This window comes from Balaenoptera borealis, assembly GCF_965194805.1.
Source record: "Balaenoptera borealis genome assembly, chromosome: 19".
Lineage (NCBI taxonomy): Eukaryota > Metazoa > Chordata > Mammalia > Artiodactyla > Balaenopteridae > Balaenoptera > Balaenoptera borealis.
The window spans coordinates 13,838,829-13,857,965 of NC_138878.1; the positions used below are offsets into that span (position 1 = coordinate 13,838,829).

The window sequence follows — 19,137 nt, forward strand, 5'->3', positions numbered from 1 at the left end:
AAGTTGATGTAGTTGACATTTCCAACATGAAAATAGCTAGCAGGTAAAGTATTAGGAGAGAGCCTCCAGTGAAATTTCTTGGCTTCATCAAATAATAATGTGTAATACTGGGCATCTTGTTTCATCTCCTTGAGCTGCAAATAAAATGGGATCATAATAATGCTATTCTTAAAACCTTCATGTGTCCTAGAAACGCCTCTGAGGTGTTGTGATTCAGGGTTACAGTCAAATAAGGCAAAAATTATTAAATAAGGAATTAGTTTATTTTTGCTCTCACCTAAACTTGTTCTGGAGCTACAAGACTTTTTCTCTAATCATGGATTTTTTTTCAGCTTCACTTTTTATTTCTACTTTTCTGGTCTACTCGGATTTATGCAATTATTTTGCCATTTTAAGTATATTAACTTTCCCTTGAAATATCCTCTGGTTTATATTTATTGGCTCCTACCAAGACCCTGTTAGGGCTTTACATTACAACAGTATTGGTAGGGTAATTTAAAGAACTCCATTTAAAAATTTATTATGATATAATTCACTTACCATGAAATTCACCCTTTTTTTTAAAGCACTTTTATTTATTTATTTATTTATTTATTTATTTATTTATTTTTGGCTGTGTTGGGTCTTCGTTTCTGTGCGAGGGCTCTCTCTAGTTGCGGCAAGTGGGGGCCACTCTTCATCACGGTGCGCGGGCCTCTCACTATCGCGGCCTCTCTTGTTGCGGAGCACAGGCTCCAGACACGCAGGCTCAGTAGCTGTGGCTCACGGGCCTAGTTGCTCCGCGGCATGTGGGATCTTCCCAGACCAGGGCTCGAACCCGTGTCCCCTGCATTGGCAGGCGGATTCTCAACCACTGTGCCACCAGGGAAGCCCGAAATTCACCCTTTTGAAGTGTATAACTCATTGGGTTTTAGTACAATATATTCACAAGGTTGTGCAACATCACAAGTATCTAATTCCAAAACATTTTTATCACCTTGAAAAGAAACCCCATACCCATTAGCAGTCACTCCCCATTCTTCCTCCTTCCAGCCCCTGGCAATCACTAATCTTTCTGTCTCTATGCATTTACCTGTTCTGAACATTTCACATAAAGGAAATCATACAATATGGGGCCTTTGTGTCTGGCTCCTTTCACTTAGCATGATGTTTTCAAGGTTCATGAATGTTGCAGTGTGTGTATCAGTACTTCATTCCTTTTTATGGCCAAATAATATTCCATTGTACGGATATACCACATTTTACTTCCATTCACCAGTTGATGGATATTTCTGTTGTTTCCACTTTTCGGCTCTTCTGAATAATGTTGCTGTGAACATTTGTGTACAATTTTTGTGTGATCATGTTTTCAGTTCTCTCAAGTATACACCTAGGAGTGGAATTGTTGGTTCATATGGTAACTCTGTGTTTAACATTTTGAGGAACTGTCAAACTTTTGCCCAAAGAGCCTGCATCATTTTATATTCCTACCATGTAGGAATGTACATGTATGAGAGTTCCAGTTTCTCCACATCCTGTGCTACACTTGTTATTGTTTGTCTTTTTTATTATAGATATTGTAGTGGGTGTGAAGTGATATCTCACTGTGGATTTGATTTGCATTTCCCTGACGACTAAGGATGTTGAACATCTTCTCGTGTGCTTATTATTGACCATTTGGAGAATGTCTATACAAATCCTTTGTCCATTTTTGAATTGGGTTATTTGTCTTTTTATTGTTGTTTTATAAGTGTTGTTTTTTTAAAATATTCTGGATACTAGACTGTTATAGCATATATGATTTGCAAAAATTTTCTTCTATTCTGTAGGCTGTATTTTCACTTTCTTGATAGTGTCCTTTGAAGCACCAAAGTTTTTATATATTTTTTTCTTTGGTTGCTTGTGATTTAGGTGTCATATCTAAGAAACCATCTCCTAGTCCACAGTCATGAAGATTTACACCTATATTTTCTTCTAAGAGTTTTATAGTTTTAGCTCTTATATTTTACTCCTTGATTAATTTTGAGTTAATTTTTGTATAGGTATTAGGCAGGGAAGTTCAAATTTATTCTTTTGCATGCAGATATCCAGTTTTCTCAGTACTGTTCGTTAAAGTCTATTCTTTCACCATTGAACTGTCTTGTTATCCCTGTTCAAAAGCAAGTGACCATAAATATATTGGTTTATTTCTAGATTCTGAGTTCTATTTTATTGACCTGTATGTGTATCCTTATGCCAGATTCGTATGGTCTTGATAGGAACCTCATATTTTAAGGAGATAGTTTAAACTTTTGAGTTTATATTTAGAATCTAGAGTTATAAGTTTTCATTTCTTTGAATTCATTTAAGGAAAAATTACGTTTACTAGGATGATTGCAATCATGATAAATGTCATGAAAAAAATCTGATTTGAGAATTCTCTTTTGATCTGATATGTGAACCCATATCAGATCAAAATCACAGTTTATAACTGCGATTTAATGCATTTTTCTTTTTATTTGTTGATAAATTCAACATACACAAATTGAAGGTAAATCCAGGATGCAAATTATTATGGAAATATGGACATATGAAAATTATATCATGTCAAGTCTCAAGATCTGGGTTCAAGATCTGATCCTGGCACTTATTGCTGTTGATCTTGGATTGCTCACTTCACAGCTCTAAGCTTCACTTTCTTCCTATAAAAACTAATAGATATTTCTGATGTACAGCTGCTTCACAGGAATGTTGTGAGCCTCAGACTGAGGTCATGTGCTTGTAGTTGCCCTGTAAATTGCAAAATGCCATGGAGATATTTAATATTTGTATATAGCCCTAATTATTATTATTATTATTATTTTAATTATTTATTTATGGCTGTGCTGGGTCTTCGTTTCTGTGCGAGGGCTTTCTCCAGTTGCGGCAAGTGGGGGCCACTCTTCATCACGGTGCGCGGGCCTCTCACTATCGCGGCCTCTCCTGTTGCGGAGCACAGGCTCCAGACGCGCAGGCTCAGCAATTGTGGCTCACGGGCCTAGTCGCTCCGTGGCATGTGGGATCTTCCCAGACCAGGACTCGAACCCGCGTCCCCTGCATTGGCAGGCAGACTCTCAACCACTGCGCCACCAGGGAAGCCCTAGCCCTAATTATTGATGTTAATAAGTTCTCTGAGGAATCATTTCATAGGTGCTCTAAAAAATGCTCTTGATTTTTTTCTAGGCCTTAGGAAGATATCCAGAGCAGTTTCTATTTCGTTTTATAATTTCTAGCCTAAAAACTTTCTGAGACTTTCCCCTTTCTAAATGTTAGTACTTTAAAAAAAAAAAAAAAAAAAAAAAGGCAAATTACTCAATGCCCATCATCTTTCCCTTCTCTCTCACACAATGTGTACTACTTTCTTCTATTGCAGGAGTCAGCAAACTTTTTCTGTAAAGGGTCCAATAGCAAATATTTGGTCCTTTACAAATAGGCTTTGTGGGCAATATAAGGGTTCTGTCACATGTTCTTCCCTTTTTTGGTTTTGTTTCTTTACAACCTGTTAACAATGTAAAAAAAAAAAAAACATTCTTATCTGGAAGGGCTGTACAAAAACAGGCCTGACTAATTTTGTCCTACAGGCTTGTAAGACTCTTATATTATTGGGTTTAAGCATTATACCAGGTTTTCGTTACAGCCACTAGTTATAATTGTGTACATAAAAAAGAGTTACTTGTTAGTTAACCAAAGAATGTTTTGTGTTAATTTTTATCCTAAGAGCAAAACAGGATTTTCAAGTGAAACAGTGCGAGTCAGTTTGTTTCTTTGGATTATGTTTAGCTCTGATTGAAACTGGTCTGTTCAGCCAGGGATAGAGATACTGTTTTGAATAATTGGCTGGTTGTGGTATAATTCACACTGATATATTATCGGATCTAAATAACTAGATGGGACAGGACACAGGTGATGATTGCTGAATCCAAGAAACTACTGAGTTGGAAGCAATTTTTCTAAATGAATCATGTCATTTTTAGCAAGACATGGACTCAATGACACTTTTCACTCATCTTTACTTTCATGGTTTGTTCAAGGGTGCAATAATGTCAAGGATTCCAAAAGTTATCTAAACACACTGTGTTACTGAGGGCATGGGGAAATAGAAACTCTCATATATTGGTGGTGGTGGTGTAAAACAATACTTCCTCGTTGTAGGGTGATTTGGCAACATCTATCAGCATTAAAGATATACCTACTCTTTCACCAGTTCTTTTGCTTCTGGGAATTTATACCCAATTCGTACAATCCATATACGCAAATATCTAGTCATTGCAGCATTGTTTGTATAGGCAAAATATTGGAAATAACCTAAATGCCATCAATAGAGCAGTACTTTAAAACTGTGGTACACATATACTATGGAATATTATGCAGCTCTTTAAAAGAATGAGAATTATTGATAACTACTGATATGGAACAGTCTCCGAGATATGTATCTTAAAGCAAGTTATAGTACTAGACAAGTTACAGTATATGGTCAGCCTTCCATATCCGACAGTTCTACATCCATGGATTCAATCAACCTCAGATTGAAACCACTGGGAAGGAAAATTCCAGAAAGTTCCAAAAAGCAAAAATTGAATTTTCTGCTCACTGGCAACTATTTACATAGCATTCACGTTGTATTGGGATGATTTGAAGTACACTGGAGAATGTGTATAGGTTATATGCAAATACTACAGCATTTTATGCAAAGGACTTGAGATTTTGGTATCCTTGGGGGATCCTGGAACCAATCCCTTCCTGATACTGAGAGACAACTGTAGTATGTATAGTATGCTACTATATGTGTAAAAAAAAGGCATATTTATACATATAGTTTCACATGCAGATAATATCACTGGAAGGATTTCGATAGCATTAAACATTGTCAGACACTGTTCTAAGAGTTTTTCATAATTAACACATTTAATCCTCCTAACAACTTTATTAAGGTAGGTGATATTATTCCCATTTTACAAATGAAGAAACTGAAGCACAGAGAGATTAAGTAACTTGCTCAAAGGCACAAGAATCTGGTAGCAATGGTTATTTTACTTCTAGAGCAAGGGACTGAAGGACTAAGGGTCTGAGGAAGGAGACTTAATTTTCATTGTACATCTTTTTCAGTTGTGTGTGTGTGTGTGTGTGTTTTGCCATATTTATGCCCTACTTTAAAAATTATTTTTAAAAGTTTATCTGCACCATTAGGAAAATGGGCAAAAGACTATCATGAGTGCTATTGACAAGAGAGTCAATCTTACTAATTTTCAAAGATATGCAAATCTTACTAATTTTGAAAGATATACAAATTAAAATAACTGCTTAGTTTCAAAAGGATTAGAAAGGTTGATAATGCCTGCAGTTGGGGAGTATGAGGAGCTGGACAATAGGAGGATAAAGTCATAGAACCTTCTGGGAGAGAAGTCCGGTGATGGGTTTTGCTAGTTTGCATGTGGTGCCATAACAAAGTCTCCAAATAAAGTCACATTCTGAGACACTGGGGGTTAGAACTTCAACGCATGTATCTGTGGGGTACAATTCAACCCATAAATAACATGGGTATCAAAATTTCATACATGCATACTCCCTAAACTTGCAATACCACTTATGGGAATCTGTCCTTAAGAAATAATCTGAAAATATGCACAGATATTCTTAGAAGGATATTCACAATGGCATATTACAGAATATATTGGAATCTACCTAAATATCAATAAAAGATTGGCTAAATAATGATATACCTTCTTCCATTGTTAAAGACAACGTGGCTCTATATGTATTGACATAAAAAGATACGCAGAATATATAAAGTATAAAAAGCAGATTTACTGAACAGAGTGTATATTATCCTATTTGTGTTAAATTTTAAATAAATAAAATTTTGGAATAATATATTCTAAAAATTAATAATGGCATGGGGAGTGTTACATAGGCTTTTCTTTAATTATACTCTACATATATATATTCTCAAATTAGTAAAAACCATAAACATTTTTCTCTCCTCAAAAAACAAAAAGAAGGTATTGAACTCAGTCCCTTTTATTTTGCTTTTAAACTCAATGCAGAACAGAATCAGAATATACTTAACTGCTGGGATCTTGGCTTAGTCTGGTAGTTTCTGGGGGAAAACTACCACTTCCCATTGAGATATATAATAGCCTAGTATGCACACACACACTTTTTGTTTTCTGAACTATATGAAAGTAAGTTGCAGACATCATGATCCTTCAGTTCTACACAGTTCAGCATGCATCTTCTAAGAATAAGGGCATTCTCCTACTCAACTATGTTATTACACCAATGAAAATTAACAATAATTCCATAGTATCTAATATCTAGTACACAAATTTCCCAAGTTGTTCCCCCAAATATCTATTTTTTCTAATCAGGATCCAGTTGAATTTCATTTGGTTATTATATCTCTTAAGTCTCTTTTAATGTAGAGCCAGTTTTCTTGTAGAAGATTCCACATTTTGCATTTAATTATTAGTATATATACTGTTTATTTCATTCTCCCTCATGACATAGACTTAATTTGAAAATTTTTACTGTGAATATTTTTTTTATTGTGGTAAAATACACATAATATAAAAGCTACCATTTTAATAATTTTTAGTTGTACAGTTCAGTGGCATTAAGTACATTCACACTGTTATGTAACCATCATCACCACCCATCACCAGAACATTTTCCATCTTCCCAAACTAAAATTCTGTACCCGTTAAACAATAACTCCCCACTCTCTCTTCCCCCAGCCCCCCTGGCAACCACCATTCTACTTTCTGTCTCTGAATTTGACCTCTAAGTATCTCATAGAACTGGAATCCTGTGGTACATGTGTTTTGGTGACTGGTTTATTTCACTTACCATAATGTCTTCAACGTTCATCCACATTGTAGTATGTGTCAGAATTTCCTTCATTTTATTACTATCTTTTTAAAATTTTATTTTATTTATTTTTGGCTGCGTTGGGTCTTCGTTGCTGCACGTGGGCTTTCTCTAGTTGTGGCGAGTGGGGGCTACTCTTCATTGTGGTGAACAGGCTTCTCATTGCGGTGGCTTCTCTTTTTGCAGAGTGCAGGCTCTAGGCGCGCGGGCTTCAGTAGTTGTGGCATGTGGGCTCAGTAGTTGTGTCTCACAGGCTCTAGATCACAGGCTCAGTAGTTGTAGCACACGGGCTTAGTTGCTCTGCGACATGTGGGATCTTCCCGGACCAGGGTTCGAACCCGTGTCCCCTGCATTGGCAGGCAGATTCTTAACCACTGCGCCACTGGGGAAGTTCCCTATGAACATTTTAAAACATACTTTGAAAACTATAAAACACTGATAAAAGAAATTAAAGATGATTCAAAGAAATGGAAAGATATCCCGTGCTCTTGGATTGGAAGAATCAATTCTATTAAACTGGCCATATTACCTAAAGCAATCTACAGATTTAATGTAATCCCTATCAAAATACCCAGGACATTTTTCACAGAAATAGAACAAATAACCCTAAAATTTATGTGGAACCACAAAAGACCCCAAATTGCCAAAGCAATCCTGAGAAAAAAGAACAAAGCTGGATAACCCTCCCAGACCTTACACTATACTACAAAGCTACAATAATCAAAACAGCATTGTATTGGCACAAAAACAGACACATAGATCAAGGGAAGAGAATAGAGAGCCCAGAAACAAACCCACGCACCTATGGTTAATTAATCTTTGACAAAGGAGGCAAGAATATACAATGGAGGGTACTGGGAAAACTGGACAGCTACCTGTAAAAGAATGAAATTAGAACATTCTCTAACACCATACACAAAAATATGAGGTATCCACTATACAATAAATGAGGTATCACCTCATACCTGTCAGATTAAAGAGGGACTACTCTGGTGGTCCAGTGGTGGGGAGTCTGCCTTCCAATGCAGGGGACGCAGGTTCAAATCCTGGTTGGGGAACTAGGATCCCACATGCCGCGAGGCAACTAAGCCCGCGCGCCACAACTACTGAGCTTGCGCACCTCAATGAGACAGCCCACGTGTCAGAAACTACAGAACCCACGCGCTCTGGAGCCCGTGTGCCACAACTAGAGAGAGAAAACCCGCATTCCACAACTAGAGAGAAGCCCATGCACTGCAACAAAGAGCCCACGTGCCACAACTAAGACCTGATGCAGCCAATTAAATAAATAAATTAATTAATTAAAACAAAACCAAAATGGATTAAAGAGTTAAATATAAGGCCAGATACTATAAAACTCCTAGAGGAAAACATAGGCAGAACATAAATCTTTGACAAAAATCGCAGCAATATTTTCTTAGATCAGTCTCCCAAGGCAAAAGAAATAAAAGCCAAAAGAAATAGATGGGACCTAAGTAAGCTTAAAACCTTTTGCATAGCAAAGGAAACCATCAACAAAACAAAAAGACAACCTATGGAATGGGAGAAAATACTTGCAAATGATGCGACTGGCAAGAGGTTAATATCCAAAACATACCAACAGCTCACACAACTCAATATCAAAACAAAAAAAAAAACAAAAAAAAAACCCCCCAAAAACAACCTAATCAAAACATGGGCAGAAGACTTGAATAGGCATTTTTCTAAAGAAGACAAACAGATGGCTAACAGGCACATGAAAAAATGCTCAACATCGCTAATTATCAGAGAAATGCAAATCACTGAGGTATCACCTCATACCTGTCAGAATGGCTATCATCAAAAAGTCTACAAACAATAAATGTCAGACAGGATGTGGAGAAAAGGGAACCCTCCTGCACTGTTGGTGGGAAGGTAAATTGGTGCAGCCACTATGGAAAACACTATGAAGCTTCCTTGAAAAACTAAAAATAGAACTACCATATAATCCAGCTATCCAGAGAAAATGAAACACTAATTCGAAAAGATACTTGCACCCCAATGTTCACAGCAGTACTATTTACAATAGCCAAGACATGGAGGCAACCGAAGTGCCAATCAACAGACAACTGGATTAAGAAGATGTGAAGACTTCCCTGGTGGTCCAGTGGTTAAGACTCCGTGCTTCTGGGGACTTCTCTGGTGGTCCAGTGGTTAGGAATCCGCCTTCCAATGCAGGGGATGTGGATTTGATCTCTGGTCGGTGAACTAGGATCCCACATGCCGCAACTACTGAGCACATGAGCCACAACTAGAGAGAGAAGCCTGCGCGCCTCAATGAAGATCCTGCATGGTGCAACTAAGACCTGATACAGCCAAAAAAAAAAAAAAAAGACTCCGTGCTTCCACTGCAGAGAGTGCAGGTTCAATCCCTGGTCAGGGAACTAAGATCCCACATGCCTCACGGCGCAGCCAAAAAAAGATGTGACACCACACACACAGAGGAATATCATTCAGCTATAAAAAGGATGAAATATTGCAGCAATGTGGATGGACCTGGAGAGTATTATGCTTAGTGAAATAAGTCAGAGAAAAACAAATACCATATGATATCACTTATAAGTGGAATATAAAAAATAATACAAATGAATGTATATACAAATCAGAAACAGAGTCACAGATGTAGAAAACAAACTTATGGTTACCAGAGGGGAGAGGGACGGGGCGGGGCAGGGGATGGGACAAATTAGGGATATGGGATTAACAGATACAAACTACTAGCACAGGGAATTATACCCAATAGCTTGTAATAACCTATAATGGAATATTACCTGCAAAAAAACACCTGAATTGCTATTTGTACACCGAAAACTAACACAATATTGTAAATCAACTATACTTCAATTAAAAAAAATTTTTTCCTTTTTAACTAACTGGTTATGCTGAAATAAAGTCAGTAAAGGTAAAAAAAATACTTAAATATAGAGAAGATAGTACAATAATAACTGTCATCCAATTCAATAATTATCAAAATTTTTGCCCCTACCTACAATATGCATTTCTTTTTTTTTTTAATTAATTAATTTATTTTTGGCTGCGTTGGGTCTTCATTGCAGCACACGGGCTTTCTCTAGTTGTGGCATGTGGTGGGGGGGGCTACTTTTCGTTGTGGTGGCTTCTCTTGTTGCAGAGCACGGGCTCTAGGTGCACAGACTTCAGTAGTTGTGGCACGCGGGCTCAGTAGTTGTGGCGCACGGGCTTAGTTGCTCCGTGGCATGCGGGCTCTTCCCGGACCAGGGCTCGAACCCCTGTCCCCTAGCATTGGCAGGCGGATTCTTAACCATTGCGCCACCAGGGAAGCCCAAGAAGAGATTCTTTTTAAATTGTTTAAGAAATGCATACTGGGAGGGACTTCCCTGGTGGCTCAGTGGTTAAGAATCCGCCTGCCAACGCTAGGGGACAGGGGTTCGAGCCCTGGTCCGGGAAGAGCCCGCATGCCACAGAGCAACTAACCCCATGCGCCACAACTACTGAAGCCTGTGCACCTAGAGCCCGTACTCTGCAACAAGAGAAGCCACCGCAACGAGAAGCCCGGGCACCACAACGAAAAGTAGCCCCCCCACCACATGCCACAACTAGAGAAAGCCCGTGTGCTGCAATGAAGACCCAACGCAGCCAAAAATAAATAAATAAACAAAATAAATTCATTAAAAAAAAAAGGACCTCTTCTTACAAAATCTCAGTGCTATTTTCATGCTTAAGAAAGTAACAATTCTTTGGTTAGTTGGTACCATATAATACCTGGGCCATCATCTAATTTTCAGAATTGTCTAAAATAATATCTTTATAAAAGACTATGGGGGGACTTCCCTTGCGGTCCAGTGGTTAAGACTCCGAGCTCCCAACGCAGGGGACACGGGTTTCCTCCCTGGTGGGGGAACTAAGATCCCGCTTGCCGCTAGGTGCGGCCAAAAAAAGACTATAAATTGGTTTGAATCAGTATCTAAACAAGGTCCACACAGGTAACATTTGGTTGCTGTGTTTCTAAGGCTCTTTAAATTCGAGCAATTTACTCTCTTTTTTTTTTAAGATGCTATTACTTTATTGCAAAATGGACTCAATTCATATATGCACGCATTTACCAAAAAAAAAAAAAATCCACCACATATTAAATGAAAAAAGTACAGTGTATTTTGAAGTTCTGAAAGCTGGTTTTAATTTAGAAATACTGCAAGTGGTTATACAGACACATTATTTCTAAATCCATATGACCCTCTTATGGATACACGTAGCTCCATCCTTGTCATATTACCGCATCACAATTTAGCAAACCACAATTTTGGTCTTGGTAGATGCAGCCTGTACAGCAGGGGGCAGGATTACCTCCTTCTGGAAGCTAAGAGCTCAGGAATCCCCTTCCAACGTTAAGCAGAGAGAATGGTTTTCAAGTTGAACACAAAGATAACTAAATGAAAAAGTTTCCTCGGAATCCAGAGATAAAGTAAATTCCCAGACAATGTGGTGCTGAGGAAATATCTTAAATAAGTAATACTGTAGATATTCTGATTGCAAGAGCAATCACACTTGGTTTCAAAGCGGGGCAGGAGTATTCAGAGTGGTTAGGAGAGAGGGTGGGTGGCCTAAGGGAGGAGTGCTTAGAGTCGGATAAAGAGCGGTGTGTTGCCAGAGAAGGGTGGAATCCTGCTCAGCAGGTCATTTGATGAAAGAAACCGAAACGCAGGAGGAAAGCCTCCATGGCGAGTGGAGTCGAGCGAGGGACAAGAGCAAATCTCAGAGAGTAACTCAGGGTGTTTGGGAGGCGGTGCTGAAGCCGACTTTTCCAGAGACTGGAACAACACTAACATGGCACTGCGCGCGGATTCGGAAAACAAGCCTCCTCCGCCAACCTCCCCGCGCCCGGGTCGACACCAGCTAAATCCAAGCAGCGCCCCAGCAGGTGACTCTGGCTACGTGACGTGTATTCCGCTACCGTCCATGCCTCCGCCGCTGGAAGTAGTCCCCGGCCGCGCTGGCTCCGAAGGGAGCTGGGCGGGGGAGCCCGGACGCCCTCGGGGCGTGAGTCCCGAGCGGAGGGCGCTCAGCCAATCCCTGGAAAGAGGGCGTGGCTAGCTCGGCCCCGCGGATCCCTCCGCCCTGCTCATTGTGCTGAGGACTAGTTAGCCGCCATTTTGGATGCTGAGGTTTCATCTCCAGGTCTGTCTCTTCCGTGTTCAGGTCCGGATTCGGTCAGGTGAGTGTGGCTTCTTCAGCGTCAAGGATCTTTGTTTTCCTCCTCACACTGCGCCCCGGATTTAGTAGTCCCTAGCCCGGGATTCAGAGGACCTTGAGGTGGCAGCTGAGGAGAAAAAGAAGGATCCTGGATGTGAGGGTCAGGCTGGAGGTCGGGCCGGAAGGGCTGCGGCGCGGAAGGCCGCCCAAGGCCGGGCCCGGGGGCGTGGCAGGGCCGCGGTAAACTTGGAGACCGTTGGTCCCGAATACTTGACGCCGCCAAACTTTCTTGTTGTCCTCCCTGCTCCGAGGCGTCACTTCCCCGGGGCGGAAACGCCGCGGCTTGGGCTTCGGCACCCAACGGGCACAGGGCCGGGCCGGCGCTCTCGGAGACTCCCTTACCCAGTCCCTTCTGGCCCAGGGAGGCTTCGGTAAGGTTGTGTCCCTGGTGCCTGCGGGAGTCTGTGAGCCTCCGAGCCCGGCAGCCTCCCCCCGGGCGGGGCGGCCTCCTGGGAAGGTACCTGGGGGCCCCGGAAGAAACTGAGTTTTTCTTTAGCGGAAACATAAAGCGACCTCTGACCCCCTTTCGGAGACCCTTGCCTGTCTGATGAGCAATCTTGTGAGGAGCCTGTAGCCCTGTCCTTGCCCCCTTCCTCTTCTGTTCTCGTCGCTCCTCTTGCGCGGTGCTGGAGGTGAGAGGACTTGAAACTCGACCTGTATAAAGTTTTACCAGGATCGGGACCGAAGAGCGTCCGGTTTAATGATTAGGTAATGGGAGAGACAGCTACTTCCACTCTCTGAAGTAGTAAGATTGAAATTAAGAGCTGGTCATAGTTTTTCTATTATGCTTGCGTATTCATTATTTTTTAACTTTTTATTACGAACATTGCAAACAGACAAAGGTAAAGACTAATGAATTCCCTCCTAATCCAGCTTCAACAACGATCAGTTCATGTCCAATCTTGTTTCGTTTATACCCCCGTTGTGTATTTATTTAATAAAGTAATGGTTGATATATATGTTTCCTCCACCTCCCCCCTTCCCCCCTTTGACTCCTTTACCTACGGAGAAATTTCCACGGGAAATTTTGTTTTTACAACTTCCTTAGAACCTCATCTTCTGGGATAGGAGGACTTAGTAATATCCTTTTATTAGAGGATAAAAGATTGTTTTGAAACCTCAATGTTAGTATTACTTTTTTTTTTTTTAATTTATTTTTGGCTGTTGGATCTTCGTTGCTGTGTGCGGGCTTTCTGTAGTTGCAGCGAGCAGGGGCTACTCTTCATTGTGGTGCGCGGGCTTCTCATTGCGGTGGCTTCTCGTTGCGGAGGCTTCCCGTTGCGGAGCACGGGCTCTACGCGCATGGGCTTCAGTAGTTGTGGCACTTGGGCTCAGTAGTTGTGGCTCGCGGGCTCTAGAGCGCAGGTTCAGTAGCTGTGGTGCACGGGCTTAGTTGCTCCGCGGCATGTGGGATCTTCCTGGACCAGGGCTCGAACCCGTGTCCCCTGCATTGGCAGGCGGATTCTTAACCACAGCGCCACCAGGGAAGCCCAGTATTACATTTTAAAGCCACCCAGTTTCTCAAGTTTTCTCGTTTTTAAGGTAGTGTTATTGTTCTTTCCAAATTGTTTTCCTTCTCCCTCTCTTCCTGTGCCTCTGGCTTCTCAGTGATAGGAGTTCCAGAATCCCCAACTCTAGTCTACTTAGTTTAAGCTCTCATTCCTTTAAAATCAGAATCAAGTCCCAATGATGTGTAGTCTCTTTTGACTTAAAAATAAAACTAGAAAAAAAAAAATAGAAAAGAGTGCAGTCTAATGAAGTAATTTAAAATACAGGAAAAGTAGTATGCACATGAATACTAATTTCAGCATTATTTTATATGGCAAATATAAAATGGTTGGGGAATGAATTAAAAATGATTACTCAGTGTGGTATTAGGCAGCCATTAAAATAAGGTTCTAAAGGCTGTAGCAGATATGCTGTTAAGTGATAAAAGGATTCACTAGTGATCAGAGTCCATCATTACAACTTTGTAAAAATATGCCTTAAGAGAAACTCTTGGTAAAAGTATACCCAAAGAATTTTTTAATGTTACTTTTATTGAGAAACAAGATAAAGATCCTTTTATAATGCCTACACATTTCAGTATTTATAGCTCCTTCCAGAAAATCTTGATGGTCTCTGAATTCTGAAGCCTGTACTTTTCTTGTGAGTTGTACATGATGCTACTAGTTTTGTGGTCCTTTATTTTATTAGCTTTTCAATCTTGATTAGTTTGGTCACTGGAGATTTGATTATAGTGTGAAAATATGTAAACTTGGCATTCTGTAAATGAAATGGTTTTAAGAATTGGGCTATATTATCTTGGAAATGCCTTCTAGCTTGCTTGTACTTTTATGTCACATCTTCATGTCCGCAATACCTAAATCATACCTAAATCTGTTTACATCACTTATTTTATAAGAAAGAAGTATTCAGGATAAATAAAATAATACATTTCAAATACAGAAGTTTTCCTATGTACTACAAAATATCATTCTATCCACTGTTGACTCTGTTGCCTCCCTTCACAGCTTGGTTCTTTTGGAGCTACAAGACTCTAAAGTTGGTTTCTTAGGACATGAGGGTCTGTTCTGCTATTTCTAGCTAAAGTTTTCAGGATTAGTGCCTCTGGGCAGCTTCACTAATTTGGGTAGCTGTTCTGAGCTGCAGCAGTCTTTCCCTTCTCCCCCCAAGTAACATGAGGAATGAGCCAATCCATGGTTTTACATTTTCCCTTATTCAGGATGGAGAGATTATCCAGTTTTAAAAGGCTCCGGGAGCTGAGTGATAAAAGAGGGACTAGATCAGTTTGTTGTTCCAATGTTAAGGTCTGGGGTAAAGTGAGGGATCGGAAAGAGCCAAGAAGGAAACATGAGGTTGCTGACCAGTGTGTGACATAATGGTGTTACATTAATAAAAATAGTAGAATACTGAGAACTAGATTTGCAATCACTGGTTCATAATCCTTTTATAAGGTTTATGTTATAGTTGTTTATGTATCTTATAGTTGTTTTTGTGTCAGTTGTCCCCATTAGATTGTGAACTCCTTGAAACACCAGGGTCACATCTTACTTAAATGTCTCTTGTCTCTGTTGGCTTAGCACAGTACTTGATAGAATAGCACTCAACAAATGTTTGGTGAGTGGATGAATGACAGTAAAAATGTTGAGGCACAAAATGATCTTGGAATAACCTCTAAATCAGAAGAGAATTTTAAATTAGGTATTGGACGATATTAGTATGTGGTAATGTGTATATGTTTGTTTTATGTGTATAAGTGTTTGTATATGTATAAAACAGTAACTGTTGACCAGAATAGTTTATTAACTTTTAGGTTATTCCTAAAATTAATATTCCTAATCATGCAAGATACAAAGTTTACGGTAGTTAGCTTTGGAAACACAGGTTCAAATCCTGAAATGTGGGAATTCCCTGGAGGTCCAGTGATAAGGACTTGGCACTTTCACTGCTGGGGCCCAGGTTCCGTCCCTGGTCAGGGAACTAAGATCCCTGCAAGCTGTGCTCCATGGCCCCCCCCAAAAAAATCCTGAAATGGTAATTAAATTGATCTTTTGTATTAGATAAGTTTTGGGTCTAATGATTTTTAAAATATATTGGTAATTATTTAGGACCTGTGCCCCCTGCATTGGAAGCACGGAGTCTTAACCACTGGGCAACCAGGGAAGTCCAGGAATCTAATTTCTTTTTTTTTTTTTTTTAAACATCTTTATTGAAGTATAATTGCCTTACAATGGTGTGTTAGCTTCTGCTTTATAACAAAGTGAATCAGTCATACATATACAATATGTTCCCATCTCTCTTCCCTCATGCACAGGAATCTAATTTCTGAAAGCTGAAAATCCTCAGAACTCAAGTTGACAAAGTGTTTTGGCAAATTATTTTCCTTTCCTTAAATCTAAAACAAAACTAGATTCTGTAAGTTTGTGAAATTCAAAAAAACAATGTTATTTTTAGTTAAATTTCCACTAATTAACATAATGAATGAGTGACAGCTTTGTACTAAGTACTGTAATGCAGTGTGAGAATAACAGTGGAACCTCAGAAATAGTGTTTGCCTTGAAGAAGAGCTATACTGATTATATACAGTTGAAATCCTCCAATGAGGTCAAAACAGTTAATCAAAAAAGTTAAAGCAGGGGAAAAGAGATACAAAGCATACCTTTAACTTTTTATTTTAACCTAAGACACATACAAAATTCCATTTAATAATGGAGCGTAACCTTTAAAAATTGTGAATCACTGTATTGTATAACAATCAATATTATAACTTATGTAATATTGTACATCAGCTATTCAGTTTTTAAGTTTTATTTATCAGCTGATCTTTAGATTATTAGACTTTTTCTTTGAGTATGGGTCTTTTTTTTTTTTTTTTAAATTTCTGGCTGCGTTGGATCTTCGTTGTTGCGCTCGGGCCTTCTCTAGTTGGCGGCGAGCGGGGGCCACTCCTCGTTGCGGTGCGCGGGCTTCTCATTGCGGTGGCTTCTCTTGTTGCGGAGCACCGGCTCTAGGCGTGCAGGCTTCAGTAGTTGTACCATGCAAGCTCAGTAGTTGTGGCTCGCAGGCTCTAGAGCGCAGGCTCAGTAGTTGTGGTGCACAGGTCCAGTTGCTCCGTGGCATGTGGGATCTTCCCGGACCAGGGCTCGAACCCGTGTCTCCTGCATTGGCAGGTGGATTCTTAACCACTGCGTCACCAGAGAAGCCCAGAGTATGGGTCTGTTGACTAGAGTATATTTTATTTTACTTTATTTTATTTATTTTTTGGCCACACCCCTTGGCTTGTGGGATCTCAGTTCCCCAACCAGGCATCAAACCTGGGCCACAGCAGTGAAAGTCCGGAATCCTAACCACTGGACCACCAGGGAACTCCCTAGAGTTTTCTTTCTTTTTTTTTTTTTTTTAAATTTATTTATTTAATTTATTTTTGGCTGTGTCATGTCTTAGTTGCAGCAGGCAGGATCTTTGTTGAGGCATTTGGGATCTTTTGTTGCAGTGCGCAGGCTTCTCTCTAGTTGCGGTGTGCTGGTTTTCTCTTCTCTAGTTGTGGCCCGCAGGTTCCATAGCGTGTGGGTTCTGTAGTTTGCGGCACACAGGCTCTCTCGTTGAGGCATGTGAGCTCAGTAGTTGTGGTGCGCAGGTTTAGTTGCCCCGCGGCATGTGGGATTCTAGTTCCCCGACCAGGGATCGAACCCGCGTCCTCTGCATTGGAAGGTGGATTATTCACCACTGGACCACCAGGGAAGTCCCCTAGAGTTTTTTTTTAACTAATGTTTATATGGTGCTTATTGTGTACGTATGTTCTAGGCACTGTTCTAAATGCCACAATTTTTTTTTTTTTTTTGGCCATACCGCAAGGCTTGCGGGATATTAGTTCCCCAACCAGGGATTGATCCCAGGCCCTCGCCAGTGAAAGCACGGAGTCCTAACCACTGGACAACCGGGGAATTCCCTAAACTCCACAGATTTTCATTTAATCCTCATACCAGCCTTTTGAGGTGTGAGGGTTCATATAAATATTTGTGCTAATTTTCCTTAAATGTTTGACAGAGAAGCTACCTGGGCCTGGATTTTCTTCTGGAATGGTTCCTAATTTTATATTCAATTTTTGTAATGTTTAAGGGCAATTACATTTTCGATTTCTTTGTGTAAGTTTTTTTTTTTTTTAATTGAAGTATAGTTGATTTACAGTGTTGTGTTAGCTTTGGGTGTACAGCAAAGTGATTAAGTTATACATGTATATCTCTTCTTTTTCAGATTTTTTTCCGTTATAGGTTATTACAAGATGTTGAATATAGTTTCTCTTTGTGTCAATTTTGGTAAATTGCATTTCTAACAGATTTGTCCATTTTGTCTCATGGTTGAATTTATAGGTGTAGATTAGTAATAATGTTCCCTTCTAATATTTGTAGGATCTGTAATGATATCCGTCTCTTTTCGTACTGACACTGGTAATTTGTGTCTCCTCTCTCTCTCTCTCTCCCTCCCCCTCTCTCCCTCCTTCCTCTTTTCAAAAGAACCTGCATTTGGTTTTATTGATTTTCCTCTTTTCTGTTTCATTGGTTTTTGCCTTGTTTTTATTGTTTCCTTCTGCTTGCTTTGGGTTAGTTTTGCTCTTTTTGTCGTTACTTGTGGTGGAAGCTTAGATTACTAATTTGAGACCTACCTTCTTTTTTAATATAAATTTATTTATTTATTTATTTTCAGCTGCGTTGGGTCTTCGTCGCTGCGCTCGGACTTTCTCTGGTTGCGGTGAGCAGGGGCTACTCTTCGTTGCCCTGCGCGGGCTTCTCATTGTGGTGGCTTCTCTTGTTGCGGAGCACGGGCTCTAGGTGCGCAGGCTTCAGTAGTCGTGGCACGCGGGCTCTAGAGTGCAGGCTCAGTAGTTGCTCCGTGGCATGTGGGATCTTCCCGGACCAGGGCTCGAACCCGTGTTCCTCCATTGGCAGGTGAATTCTTAATCACTGCACCGCCAGGGAAGTCCCGAGACTTTTCTTCTTTCCTAATGTAAACATTTAGAGTTGTAAATTTTGCCCTAAGCACTGCTTTAGCTTCAACCACAAATTTGGTGTTATATTTTAATTTTCATTTTCTTGCAGTTTAAACCTTTAAAAATAATTTCCACTTAAAGCTTCCTCTTTAACATGGATTATTTAGAAGTAATGGTGTTTAATTTCCAAGTGTTTGGGGATTTTGTTATCTTTCTTGTTACTGATTTTTGGTTAATTTCCATTGCAGTTAAAGAATATACTTTGGGTGACTTAAGTTCTGTTTAATTTGTTAAGGTTTGTTTTGTACCTCAGGATATGGTCTATATTCATGAACGTTCCCTGTGCTTTGCTGTGTTGAGTGGAAGTGTTCTATATAAATGTCAGTAAGATACAATTGGTGTTCACTTCTTCTATATCCTGATATTCTGTCTACTAGTTTGATGAATTACAGAGGGAAGTACAGTTGAAGGCTCCAACTACAATTAGGGATTTGTTTCTTTGTCCTGTCCTGTCTTCTTGTATTTTGAAGCTCCGT

The 19,137-nt window shown here is 40.0% G+C and overlaps 1 protein-coding gene across 7 annotated transcripts in view; it reads left to right on the plus strand.

Annotated features, from left to right (window-relative positions):
- Nucleotides 1–11,059: 11,059 nt before the first annotated feature.
- The window catches only part of IST1 (IST1 factor associated with ESCRT-III), a 37,486-nt gene continuing 29,408 nt past the window's right edge, over nucleotides 11,060–19,137 (plus strand). The window contains exons 1-2 of one of the 7 annotated variants that reach the window (XM_082369967.1): nucleotides 11,838–12,073; nucleotides 18,319–18,363. The gene's annotated coding sequence lies outside the window, so the exon portion shown is untranslated. Of the gene's footprint in view, nucleotides 12,074–18,318; nucleotides 18,444–19,137 lie in introns of those variants that run through there. The other 6 variants (XM_082369971.1, XM_082369970.1, XM_082369972.1 and 3 more) reach the window with 6 other exon arrangements.